At 38.9% G+C, this 13,387-nt stretch overlaps 1 non-coding gene across 1 annotated transcript; it reads right to left on the reverse strand.

The window, feature by feature from the left end:
* Positions 1-3,133: 3,133 nt before the first annotated feature.
* On the reverse strand, positions 3,134-3,241 carry LOC112700196 (small nucleolar RNA R71). Its single transcript, XR_003153110.1, has one exon. It is a non-coding gene; the product is annotated as a small nucleolar RNA R71 (small nucleolar RNA).
* Between the last annotated feature and the right edge of the window lie 10,146 nt (positions 3,242-13,387).

Genomic DNA, 13,387 nt, shown 5'->3' on the forward strand with positions numbered 1-13,387 from the left:
AGCTACAAGAGTCCAATTAGTGCGCTCTCAATTGGGTTGAAAAGTATACATCCAGATCTTTCCAGCAATAGATAATAGTCCATACTTTACTCGAAGATAAACGACGTAAACTGGCGTTTAACGCCAGTTCCATGTTCCATTCTGGCGTTAAACGCCAGAAATAGGTTACCAGTTGGAGTTAAACGCCCAAAACAGGTCACAACCTGACGTTTAACTCCAGAAACAGCCCAGGCACGTGAGAAGCTTAAGTCTCAGTCCCAGCACACACCAAGTGGGCCCCAGAAGTGGATTTCTGCATTATCTATCTTAGTTTACTCATTTTCTGTAAACCTAGGTTACTAGTTTAGTATTTAAAGAACTTTTAGAGACTTATTTTGTACCTCATGACATTTTAGATCTGAACTTTTTACTTTTTGATGGCATGAGTCTCTAAACTCCATTGTTGGGGGTGAGGAGCTCTACAGCGTCTCGATGAATTAATGCAATTATTTCTATTTTCTATTCAAACACGCTTGTTTCTCTCTAAGATATTCATTCGCACTTCAATATGATGAATGTGATGATTCGTGACACTCATCACTATTCTCAATCTATGAACGCGTGCCTGACAACCACCTCCGTTCCACCTTCGATTGAATGAGTATCTCTTGGACTCCTTAATCAGAATCTTCGTGGTATAAGCTAGAATCCATTGGCAGCATTCTTGAGAATCCGGAAAGTCTAAACCTTGTCTGTGGTATTCCGAGTAGAATTCAGGGGTTGAATGACTGTGATGAGCTTCAAACTCACAAGGGTTGGGTGTAGTGACAGACGTAAAAGGATCAATGGATCCTATTCCAGCATGAGTGAGAACCGACAGATGATTAGTCGTGCGGTGACAGCGCACTTGGACTATTTTCATTGAGAGGATGGATGGTAGCCATTGACAACGGTGATCCACCAACACATAGCTTGCCATAGGAGGAACCTTGCGTGCGTGAAAAAGAAGACAGGGAGAAAGCAGAGTGATAAACCACTAATTTATAGTTTATATTGTGTTTAATTGTGTGGTTTTGTCGTGATCCTTACCCACTTATTCATCAATTTAGCATGCATTTAGATTTCCTTCCTGATTTTATCACATGTTTGAAAATTGCTTCCCAGAGACTTTAATTATTTATTTTCAATTCTCCTTTATTCCATTCAATGCCGTAATCTATGTGTCGAGTGTTTCAGGCTTCATAGGGTATAAATGAGACGGAGATTGGAGAGGAAGCTAGAAAAAATGGAAGGAACACAAGAATTTGAGGAGATAACCAGCGAAAAGTGATGCGGTCGCACGGCTCACGCGACCGCGCGAAGGAGCGCAAATCGTAGTGATGCGGCCGCATAGCTCGTGCGGCCGCGTGGATTGAAAAGCACAAGCAACGCGGTAGCGTGGACGACGCGAACACGTGAAGAGGAAAAGCGCCAGCGACGCGTCCGCATGGATGACGCGATCGCGTGACATGCGCGATCTGCATAAACTGCAGAATCTGAAACCAGCGACTTTGGCCCAGTTTTCGGCCCGGAACAGCAGACTAGAGTCAGAGAATATGCAGAAACAGAGACAATTTTTCATTGAGTAGTTTTTAGATCTAGTTTTTCACTCTCTTAGGTTTTTCTCTCTAGTTTTTAGAATTCTAATTTTCAATTGATCTTAGCATTGGAACATTGAGAAGAGTTATTTCCTCATCAAGACTTCATCATTCCAGTTTGTTCTCTTCACTTGGTTTTATTCTTCCATGTTCCTTGTTGTGTTCAATTTTGTCATTCAGATACTTTTATGATTAATTAATGCAAGGATTATTTCTTTCCAAGTTAATTTCCATTTCAATAATCATGTCTTCTTTTAATTCCCTTTTATGTGCCATGGATTCTTTAATTACAATGCGTGAGTAGTTTCATTACTTGATGGGGAGTTGATTAAAAGGAACTCTTGAGTTGGAAGGATTGGAAGAAAAATTTGTAATTGGGTTGAATGTTGGATTGCTATCTTGTCACCGACGCCAATCCCTTTGAACTAAGTGGATTGCAACTTGTGAACAGATCTGGCGTTTCCACTTGTTTGACTTTCTCTTACCTAGTAAGGGATAACCAAACGGAACAACTATTAATTATAAATTAATCTTACAATCACTCCATCAATGATAGAGATTCTAACCAATCAATTCCCAGTCAAGGCCTTTTATTTTTATTATTTAAAATTCCTCAATTTAATTCCCAATTTACTTAGCTCAACTCTTTTTGGAATATCTGATTAATAAAACAGCACACTTTTCTGCAACTCGTTGGGAGACGACCTGGGACTTAAAACTCCCAGTAATTTTAATTTAAACTTTCAATGACATATTTCTAAATTGATAGGCAGATTTTCGGTGAGTTAAGAACTATACTTGCAACGTAAACATTTTAATAAATTTTTAATTCACCAGCTTCTGCACTCCATCAATTTTTGGCGCCGTTGCCGGGGTGTTGCAATAGAGTGTTTATTTTATTAATTAGAATTTATTTATTTGCATTTTATTTAATTTTGCTACTATGAGCTGCGTATTTCTTCCGTCAAATGATACATTCACCTCCTGATCCGCGCTTGCTAATATTCAATCCTGAAATTGAAAGAACAATTTCACGAATAAGGCGAGAACAGCGTAGGTCAGTCCGCTCTGAGGGCAGATCTGAAGGTGAATCTGAGGAAGAAACCAGCCTCCGTTCTACTGATTCGGTTGTTTTACGTGCAGAAAACATGGCAGCTAGAAGAATTACCATTCAGGAGGAAGGAGCTCCTGATTTTACACTGCAACCGTTTCAAGCGCATCATCCAGCGGTAGCTATGGATTTTGAAATAAAGACCGCACTGCTAAATTTGATGCCGAAGTTTCATGGCCTACCTGCTCAAGAGCCTATCAAGCATTTGAGAGATTTCCAGGCAGCCTGTTCTACTGTCAGGCGTGATGGCGCTGATGAAACTTCAATTCTGCTGAAAGCTTTTCTGTTCTCTCTTGAGGGAAAAGCAAGAGAGTGGTACTACACTCAACCTCTAGCAAACGTATCCAACTGGGATACACTCAGAAAGGAGTTCCTGGAGAAATTCTTCCCATCTGAAGTTACTGATAAACTGAGGAAGGATATCTCTACAATTGTTCAGGATGACAATGAAACTCTCTTTGAATACTGGGAACGCTTCAATAATCTTCTGGAAGCATGCCCCCACCACATGATTGACAAGATCGTGCTACTCAACTATGTCACACAAGGTATGAGGCCCCAAGATAAGACCACATTGAAAAGTGCCAGCAATGGGTCTATGAAGAAGTACAAGACCACTGATGAAGCTTGGCAATTGATCAGTGATTTATCTGAATCTACTCGGAACCACAGACAGAAGCAAGACCGTTCAAGGGCCGTTGTAGAAGTATCTTCTGGCATAGAAACTGTTGCTCTAAATCGAAGCATCTGTGAAATGACTAACCTGCTTAAGCAAATGCAGTTAAATCAACAAGCTCAGCAAACTCAACCGCAGCAAAACCAACAACTAGTCCCACAAAGAATTTGCGGAATTTGTATTGATTACAGCCATTACACTGATGAATGCCCATAGCTCCAACAAGAAGACAACATGGTGGCATCCACTCACAACTTCTATGACCGCCCCAACCAAGGGTACAATCAAAGTGGAAATAATAACCATGGATGGTAGGACAATTTAAACCAGAATTGGAGGGACAACAATAATAGGGGAGGCAGAGATAATCAGGGAAATCAGAGGTGAAATAATTACAACAACAGGCAGCAAAATCAACCTTACCGAGCACCACACCTGAGGCAAAACCAAGGACCACCGAACAATCAGCAGCAAACCTCTCAAATTACTCATTCTTCTGTATCTTCTAATGAAGAATTATTACAAGCTTTTGAGAAAAGACAACTGGCCATGGAAAATACCATTGTGAACAGTATTAACGCCAGTCTGAATGGTTTCACCTCTACTCTGCAAGCTTTTATGACACAACTTGGTACAGCACAAAATTCCAGTAACCAACCTTCAAGCACCACTGGAATCCCCTCTCAACCATTACCCAATCCAAAGGGAGGCATTAATGCCATCACCCTGAGGTCTGGAACCACACTGCAGAAGAGGAATCAGGAGGAACCAAGCTCACCAGAATACGCCTCAGCTGAAGAGGTGGTAGAAATCGAAGATGTTGGAGAGGAAGAGGATATACAGGGTATAGCTAAAGAAGAAATAGCTCAACCACAGGAAGAAGCACAAAAAGGTGCAGGCACCACAGAAAACACTACTCCCATTCCATTTCCACAACTTGCAAGGAAGCCTAGGAAGCAGCTGGAACCTGATCCTAAAATGGTAGAAATATTCAAAAAGGTTGAGGTAACTGTTCCGCTTTTTGATGTTATTCAGCAAGTACTTAAATATGCAAAGTTTCTAAAAGACTTATGTATCCATAAAGATAAAATTAATGAATTAGAAACTATTCCTTTAGGTAGTTCTATATCTGCTTTAATGGGAGGATTACCTGAGAAATGTAGTGATCCAGGTCCTTGCATAGTTAGTTGTACTATTGGTGGTGTAGTAATTTATGATTGCATGTGTGATTTAGGAGCATGTGTCAGTATAATGCCTTTGTCTATATATGATGTTTTAAGGCTCCCTCCCTTAAAAAGGTCGGCAGCTCGTTTTGTGTTAGCAGATAAAAGCATTATTACAGTTGCTGGAGTTGCTGAAGATGTTTTGGTGAACATTAAAGGGCTCACATTTCCCACTGATTTTTATATCTTGGAGATGCCCCATAATGACTCAGATAAGCCATCATCAATCCTACTTGGAAGACCATTCCTGAAGACATCAAAATTCAAATTAGATGCTTTTTCAGGAACATACTCCTTTGAAATAGATGGCCGCATAGTAATCTTCAATCTGAATGGAGTCATTGACAACCCCCCAGAAGATCGTTCTATCTTCCAGTGTGATGTCATAGACGAAAGTGTGGCTGAAGTTCAAAAGGAAGAGTTTGAAGAGAGGCATACTGGACAAGGTCCAAGTGTGGGGATCCTCTTAACTGACAATGAGGACACTTCACCATTTTCACAAGCCCCAGATAACCCAGAGCCTACCCATGATCAAAAGTTAGAATTGAAACCTCTCCCTCCACATCTCAAATATGCTTACCTTGAGGATGAGGAGAAGTTCCCGGTTATTATTGCAAGAGGACTGACTTCTCAACAAGAAAAGCAGCTACTTGATGTGTTGAGGAAGCATAAGAAGGCAATTGGGTGGAGTTTGGCAGATATAGTGGGAATCAACCCTCAGATATGCGAGCACAGAATATTTTTAGAAGAGGGAGCAAGACCTGTCTGTCAACCACACAGAAGATTGAATCCTACCATCTTGGAAGTTGTCAAAAAGGAAGTGACCAGACTATTGGAGGCCGGTATCATATATCCCATTTCAGACAGTGAATGGGTAAGCCCAGTACAAGTGGTACCCAAAAAGTCCGGAGTCACTACAGTGAAAAATGAGCATGGAGAGCTCATAGCAACTAGAGTTCAGAATGCTTGGAGAGTCTGCATTGATTATAGGCGTCTCAACCAAGCTACTCGTAAGGATCACTATCCACTTCCATTTATTGATCAAATGCTGGATCGCCTGTCAGGTAAATCGCATTATTGCTTTTCAAATGGTTACACAGGTTATTTCCAGATTCATATAGCTCCTGAGGATCAGGAAAAGACTACTTTTACATGTCCTTTTGGGACCTATGCTTATAAGAGAATTCCCTTTGGCTTGTGCAATGCACCAGCTACCTTTCAAAGGTGCATGATGAGTCTTTTCTCTGATCTTATTGAGGACTGTATGGAAGTTTTTATGGACGATTTTAGCGTTTATGGTGATTCTTTTAACCTTTGCTTAGATGGATTATCTAGAGTATTAGATAGATGTATTAATACAAACCTTGTATTGAATTTCGAAAAATGCCACTTTATGGTAAAGCAAGGGATTGTATTGGGACATGTGGTATCTAATAATGGCATTTCTGTAGACCCAGCAAAGGTGAATGTTATTTCTAGTTTACCTTACCCCTCTTCTGTGAGGGAAGTCCGTTCGTTCCTTGGCTATGCAGGTTTCTACAGGAGATTTATTAAGGACTTTAGTAAGGTGGCACTTCCCTTATCCAAATTACTACAAAAGGATATTGAGTTTGAGTTCAGTGAGGAGTGTAAACAAGCATTTGATAAGCTAAAGACTGCTCTAACTCAAGCTCTAATTGTGAGAGGACCTGATTGGAACCAGCCATTTGAAATCATGTGCGATGCTTCCAACCATGCAGTAGGAGCAGCACTGGCTCAGCGTGAAGGTAAGGATCCTTTTGTTATTGCCTATGCGTCTAAGACTTTAGACACTGCCCAGTCCAATTATACTACTACTGAGAAAGAGCTACTTGCTATTGTTTTTGCTCTGGATAAATTCTGGGCTTATTTACTTGGTACTAGAGTAGTAGTGTATTCGGACCATGCAGCTCTAAAGTATCTATTGGCTAAAAAGGAATCCAAACCAAGACTTATACATTGGATACTGCTGTTACAAGAATTTGATTTAGAAATCAAGGATAGGAGTGGTAATCAAAATTTAGTTGCAGACCACTTGAGTCGCCTTGAACATATTAAGGATGATTCTACTCCTATAGATGATAATTTTCCTTTTGACAACCTGCAAGCAGTATCTGAGGTAGTCCCTTGGTATGCACCTGTTGCTAATTATTTAGTTAGCCGCACATTTCCTCCACATTTTTCTAAACATCAAAGAGACAAGCTGAAAAGCGAGTCTAAATATCATATATGGGATGACCCATATTTACGGAGATGTGGCGCTGACCAGATAATTAGACGTTGTATACCTCAATCAGAATTCCAGTCCATTTTAGAGGCCTGTCACTCATCTGAAAGTGGAGGATATTTTGGCCCTCAACGAACAGCTAGAAAGATCTTAGACTGTGGATTCTGGTGGCCTACTCTTTTTAGAGATGCTGCTGAGTTTTGTAAATCTTGTCACCCATGCCAGAAATTTGATAATATATCCAAGAGGGATGAGATGCCTCAACAATATATGCTCTTCTGTGAAATTTTTGATGTTTGGGGAATTGACTTCATGGGTCCATTTCCAAATTCTAGTGGATATTTTTATATATTGTTAGCTGTAGATTATGTTTCCAAATGGGTGGAAGCAATTCCTACCCGCATTGATGATGCTAACACTGTTGTTTCCTTTGTGAGAAACCATATTATATGCCGCTTTGGATCACCACGAGCGATCGTGAGCGATCAAGGCACCCATTTTTGTAACAGGAGACTAACAGGATTGATGAAGAAGCATGGGATAATCCATAAAGTTGCAACAGCTTACCATCCCCAAACTAAAGGGCAAGCCGAGGTGTCAAACAGAGAAATTAAATGTATCTTGCAAAAGATAGTAAAGCCTCACAGAAAAGACTGGAGCACCAGACTACAAGATGCACTGTGGGCATATAGAACAGCATACAAGACACCCATTGGGATGAGTCCCTTCCGCTTAGTTTATGGAAAAGCTTGTCATCTCCTAGTTGAAATCAAACACAGAGCCTTCTGGAGTGCAACATGGGGATTGAGGATGCTGGAGCTGAAAGAAAGTTACAACTACAGGAACTGGAGAACCTTCGCCTAGAAGCTTATGAGAACTCCAGAATATACAAGGAAAAGATGAAAGCTGTATATGATCAAAACATCAAGAAGAGAGAGTTCCAACCTGGAGATTTTGTTCTCCTTTACAAATCTCGACTGAGGTTCATGCCCGGTAAGTTGAGATCAAAATGGGAAGGTCCATACAGAATAGAGAAGGCTGAACCGTACGGAGTTTATCACCTAAGCCATCCTTCAAGTTCTGAACTTATTAAAGTTAATGGACACCGCTTGAAGCTATACTATGGTGAGAAGGTGCAGAAGAGCAAGGAGCTTGAGATCTTCCGCCTGGAAGATCCTTACATAGCAACAGATTGAGCTAGTGGAGCGTCCAACTTACGGACGTTAAAGCAAAGTGCTTGGTGGGAGACAACCCACCGTGGTATGATCGTTCTTTTCTTCACTTTTAGTTTTTCTTCTTTAAATAACTCTTCTCTTTATTAGTGCTTTCGTGCTCTTTCAATTACATGTCTTTATCTTTCTTAAATAATAAAAAATAAATAAAAAAAATAAAAATAATAAAAAATATATATATATTTTTCGCCGCGCGACGCGATCGCACAAGCGACGCGTCCGCGTGGCAGGAGAAGTACAGAAAAATAAAACTGAACAGAAAGTTACACAGGAGCAGCGTTGGAATCGTGCCCAAAGCACAATTTACTCCACGCGACCGCGTCGCTTGGAAATCATGGCCTCCCACGCGACCGCATGCTCCACGCGGCCGCGTGCCCTGCATTTTCGACGTAAAAGGGTGCGCAATGCTATATTGTGCGAGAGTGGTGCTGGATTGGTGCTGGAAGCACAATCCTTGTCACGCGACCGCGTCACATACTTTCTGATGCACAGTCACGCAATCGCTTGACCCACGTGATCGCGTCACCTTAATTTGGCAATTGAATTATATTGAACAGAGAGTTGTGCTGGAGCGAGGCTGCACTCGCGCCAGCAGCACAACGTAGGTCATGCGACCGCGTGACCGACACGATCGCATCCCCTTTCCTGGCGCGCATCTACGCGAACGCGTGCCGTCCGCGGCCGCGTCGTATGCGCCGCACAGCTCAACCCAATAAGCCAAATTATCTTATCTTTTTCTCCTCCAAACCCTACTTTTTCTTTTCCCCCTTCTTCCTTCTTTCTCCCTTTCCCCTTCTACCTAACCTTTCACTCTCTTTCTCTCTCACCACCATTAACAAGGCTTTACCTTCTTCTTCCTTTTTCTCTTTTCTATCATTCTTATTATATTATTTATATATATTATTATTTTCTTTTTCTTTTCTTTTTCTTTTCAAATCTTTATTTTTCTTTCTTCTTTTTTTTTCTTTTCCTTTTACATGGTGTTAGAAACCTTTTGAGTCATCATTCCTCATTATATGCTTGTGGATTATTGCAAATTGTTTGACAATGATTTTTCTCTTATTTAAGGGATTGCATGCATGTTCAATTTCACACTTTTTATATCTTGTTTACCATGCATCTACCACTGAGAAATTGCTCCAGCAGATACTTGAAAAGTTGGATCGGCATGAACAGAAAGCAAAGATGAGAGAGCGTCGTAACGAGCGCCGATTCAAACACCTCAAGGAGCTACTCAAGGGACGCTACAGAGACTCAGACACCCCGAACTCCACTTTTTTTACCAGCACCGGGAGCCATGATGATCCCGACTGTGGAGATACTGCTACCAGCCCACCCCTGTTCCTGACAGATGGCACCGAGGACGGTGCAGAGCCTTAAGTATGGGGAGGTCGGTCAGTACCTGACTTCCGGAGGTAAATTCTCTTCTCTGACACCAATAATTAAGATATTTTAGTTAGATTTTTCTTTCTTTTACAAAATAGAATAAATTGCATAGGTTAGGATAGTTGCATGCATGTTCTACTTGATTGAAAAGACAATAAGTTTCTTTTAAAAATCTATCTTTGGAACAAAATTTCACTAATTTTTCAAAATTTTCATGATAAATCTGCTTGAGTTGTATTTGGAACATGATGTTTGAGCTAAAGAACACACAACCTGTGAAAGATTTGAGCCTTTATGTATGGTTACATTATTTAACCATAATTATTTTATTCTTGTGTGTTTACTTCTCTATGATTGTAATCTATATTTTGTTTTATCTTATATGTCCAATATTTATTATATTTACATGCTTGCACATGATTGAGGCCATTATTTGTTTAAACTCACTTATCCAAATCAAGCCTACCCTTTTTAATTACCCTTGTTAACCACTTTGAGCTTTTAAAACCCCATTTGTTCTATATTGTACCACATTACTAACCTTAAGCTGAAAAACAATTGCATATCCCAAATTGAATCTTTGGTTAGCTTAAGATAGAATTGTGTGTGCTAGTTAAGTATGGGAAATTATGGGAACAAAAGTTGTTAAGGGAATGTGTCATGAAAATTTAAAGGAAATTCGGATACCCACTCATGTAAAAATATAAGAATGAAAAATCTTTGTGCATTGATAAGCTTTATTTATAAAAAAAATTTCAATCAATAAATAAGGGGACAAAATTACCCCAATGTTAAATTCAGGATCCAAAGATCAATGCACATATGATAGAATTAAAATACAAGGTTGAAACATGAGTATGGGTTGAAAAAGGGAATTATGGGTAGCTAGGCATGAATTTAGGTGAGAGCTTAGGTTAATTAAAGATTCAATTTATAAAGCTCACTTAGCCATATATATATCCTTACCTGCACCTTGGCCCCATTACAACCCTGGAAAGACCTCATGATGTTTGCATTAGTATATTAACTGTTGTTGATTGGTTAGGAGAAAAACAAAAGTTAGAAAGCATGACTAGAGAAGAATAGAGTGATTACCCTATACACTAGAGATTAGAGCATACATACTTTATCAGTGAGGGTTCAATGCTTGAATTTTCATGTTTCCGGCCTTCATAAGCTATCTTCTTGCACTTTTATCAGTTTTATTACATGATGATAGAATTAGTGGAATTTGATTTGTAATTGTTTTGAAGGGCTTATTTACTTTTGATGAAGTGGATAATAATCATATAGTTGCATTTATTTATATATGTAGGATTGCATTGCATTTCATGAGTTTCTGCATGTTCATACTTATTTCCTTGTCTCCTTCAATTTAGCATGAGGACATGCTAATGTTTAAGTGTGGGGAGGTTGATAAACCACTAATTTATAGTTTATATTGTGTTTAATTGTGTGGTTTTGTCGTGATCCTTACCCACTTATTCATCAATTTAGCATGCATTTAGATTTCCTTCCTGATTTTATTACATGTTTGAAAATTGCTTCCTAGAGACTTTAATTATTTAATTTCAATTCTCCTTTATTCCATTCAATGCCGTAATCTGTGTGTCGAGTGTTTCAGGCTTCATAGGGTATGAATGAGACGGAGATTGGAGAGGAAACTAGCAAAAATGGAAGGAACACAAGAATTTGAGGAGATAACCAGCGAAAAGTGACGCGGTCGCACGGCTCACGCGACCGCGCGAAGGAGCGCAAATCGCAGTGACGCGGCCGCATGGCTCGCACGGCTGCACGGATTGAAAAGCACAAGCAACACGGTAGCGTGGACGACGCGAACGCGTGAAGAGGAAAAGCGCCAGCGACGCGTCCGCATGGATGACGTGATCGCGTGACATGCGTGATCTTCATAAACTGCAGAATCTGAAACCAACGACTTTGGCCCAGTTTTCGGCCCAGTTTTCGGCCTGGAACAGCAGACTAGAGTCAGAGAATATGCAGAAACAAGAGACAATTTTTCATTGAGTAGTTTTTAGATCTAGTTTTTCACTCTCTTAGGTTTTTCTCTCTAGTTTTTAGAATTCTAATTTTCAATTGATCTTAGCATTGGAACATTGAAAAGAGTTATTTCCTCATCAAGACTTCATCATTCCAGTTTGTTCTCTTCACTTGGTTTTATTCTTCCATGTTCCTTGTTGTGTTCAATTTTGTCATTCAGATACTTTTATGATTAATTAATGCAAGGATTATTTCTTTCCAAGTTAATTTCCATTTTAATAATCATGTCTTCTTTTAATTCCCTTTTATGTGCCATGGATTCTTTAATTACAATGCGTGAGTAGTTTCATTACTTGATGGGGAGTTGATTAAAAGGAACTCTTGAGTTGGAAGGATTGGAAGAAAAATTTGTAATTGGGTTGAATGTTGGATTGCTATCTTGTCACCGACGCCAATCCCTTTGAACTAAGTGGATTGCAACTTGTGAACAGATCTGGCGTTTCCACTTGTTTGACTTTCTCTTACCTAGTAAGGGATAACCAAACGGAACAACTATTAATTATAAATTAATCTTACAATCACACCATCAATGATAGAGATTCTAACCAATCAATTCCCAGTCAAGGCCTTTTATTTTTATTATTTAAAATTCCTCAATTTAATTCCCAATTTACTTAGCTCAACTCTTTTTGGAATATCTGATTAATAAAACAGCACACTTTTCTGCAACTCGTTGGGAGACGACCTGGGACTTAAAACTCCTAGTAATTTTAATTTAAACTTTCAATGATATGTTTCTAAATTGATAGGCAGCTTTTCGGTGAGTTAAGAACTATACTTGCAACGTAAACATTTTAATAAATTTTTAATTCACCAGCTTCTGCACTCCATCACAGAGATTCAGAAGACAAAGCATCTCCAAAACTCCAACACATTCTCCATTACTGCGTAACAAATACTCATTCATGCTCTTTCACTTTTTACAACTAAAACTAAAGAACCCTATTGGTATCCTGACAAAGAATAATAAGATAATCATAGCTTGCTTCAAGCCGGCAATCTCTGTGGGATCGACCCTTACTCACGTAAGGTATTACTTGGACGACCCAGTGCACTTACTGGTTAGTTGTGCGAAATTACATAGTGTGAGTGTAATTTTTGTGCACCAAGTTTTTGGCGCCGTTGCCGGGGATTGTTTGAATTTGAACAACTGACGGTGAATCTTGTTTCTTAGATTAGGAAAATTTTGTCTTTTGGGTCAGAGTCTTTTATTTTCTTTTCAAAAATTTTTCAAAAATATTATTTTTCTTTATTAATTTTTAGTTTTTATGTGAGTTTAGTGTCATGTTTTAAGTTTGGTGTTAATTGCATGCTTTTCTTTGTCTTTCAATTTTCGAATTGCATGTTCTTTGTTCATCTTTCACCTTCAAGTTGTTGTTGTCTATTTTCCTTGTTTGATCTTTAGTTTGTCTTGTTTTGTGTCTTTTCTTATTTTTCTTGTGCTTTTTCAAACTATTAATTTTCAAGAAAATTTTTATTTATTAAAAATACCTCTTTAAAACACGTTACATTTATAGCTCAATTTGCTAGAGCATTGTGTTTGTGTTCTTGGTAATTAGATATCTTCCTTTTAAAACTTTTTTAAAAATAATTTTTCTTTGATTAAATCTTGTGCCAAACTTTAAGTTTGGTGTTCTCTTGTTAATTTTCTTTAGTTTTCGAAAATTTTAATTTGGTTTTCTAAAAAATTTAAGTTTGGTGTTCTTTTTTTTGTTCTTGGTGTTCTTGTGAGTCTTCAAGGTGTTCTTGAGTCTTCTTTGTGTTTTGATCTTAAAATTAAGTTTGGTGTGTCTTGGTGTTTTTCCTCCAAAATTTTTGAAAACAAGGAGCATTGGATTTA

The sequence above is a fragment of the Arachis hypogaea genome, chromosome 6, assembly GCF_003086295.3.
Source record: "Arachis hypogaea cultivar Tifrunner chromosome 6, arahy.Tifrunner.gnm2.J5K5, whole genome shotgun sequence".
NCBI lineage: Eukaryota > Viridiplantae > Streptophyta > Magnoliopsida > Fabales > Fabaceae > Arachis > Arachis hypogaea.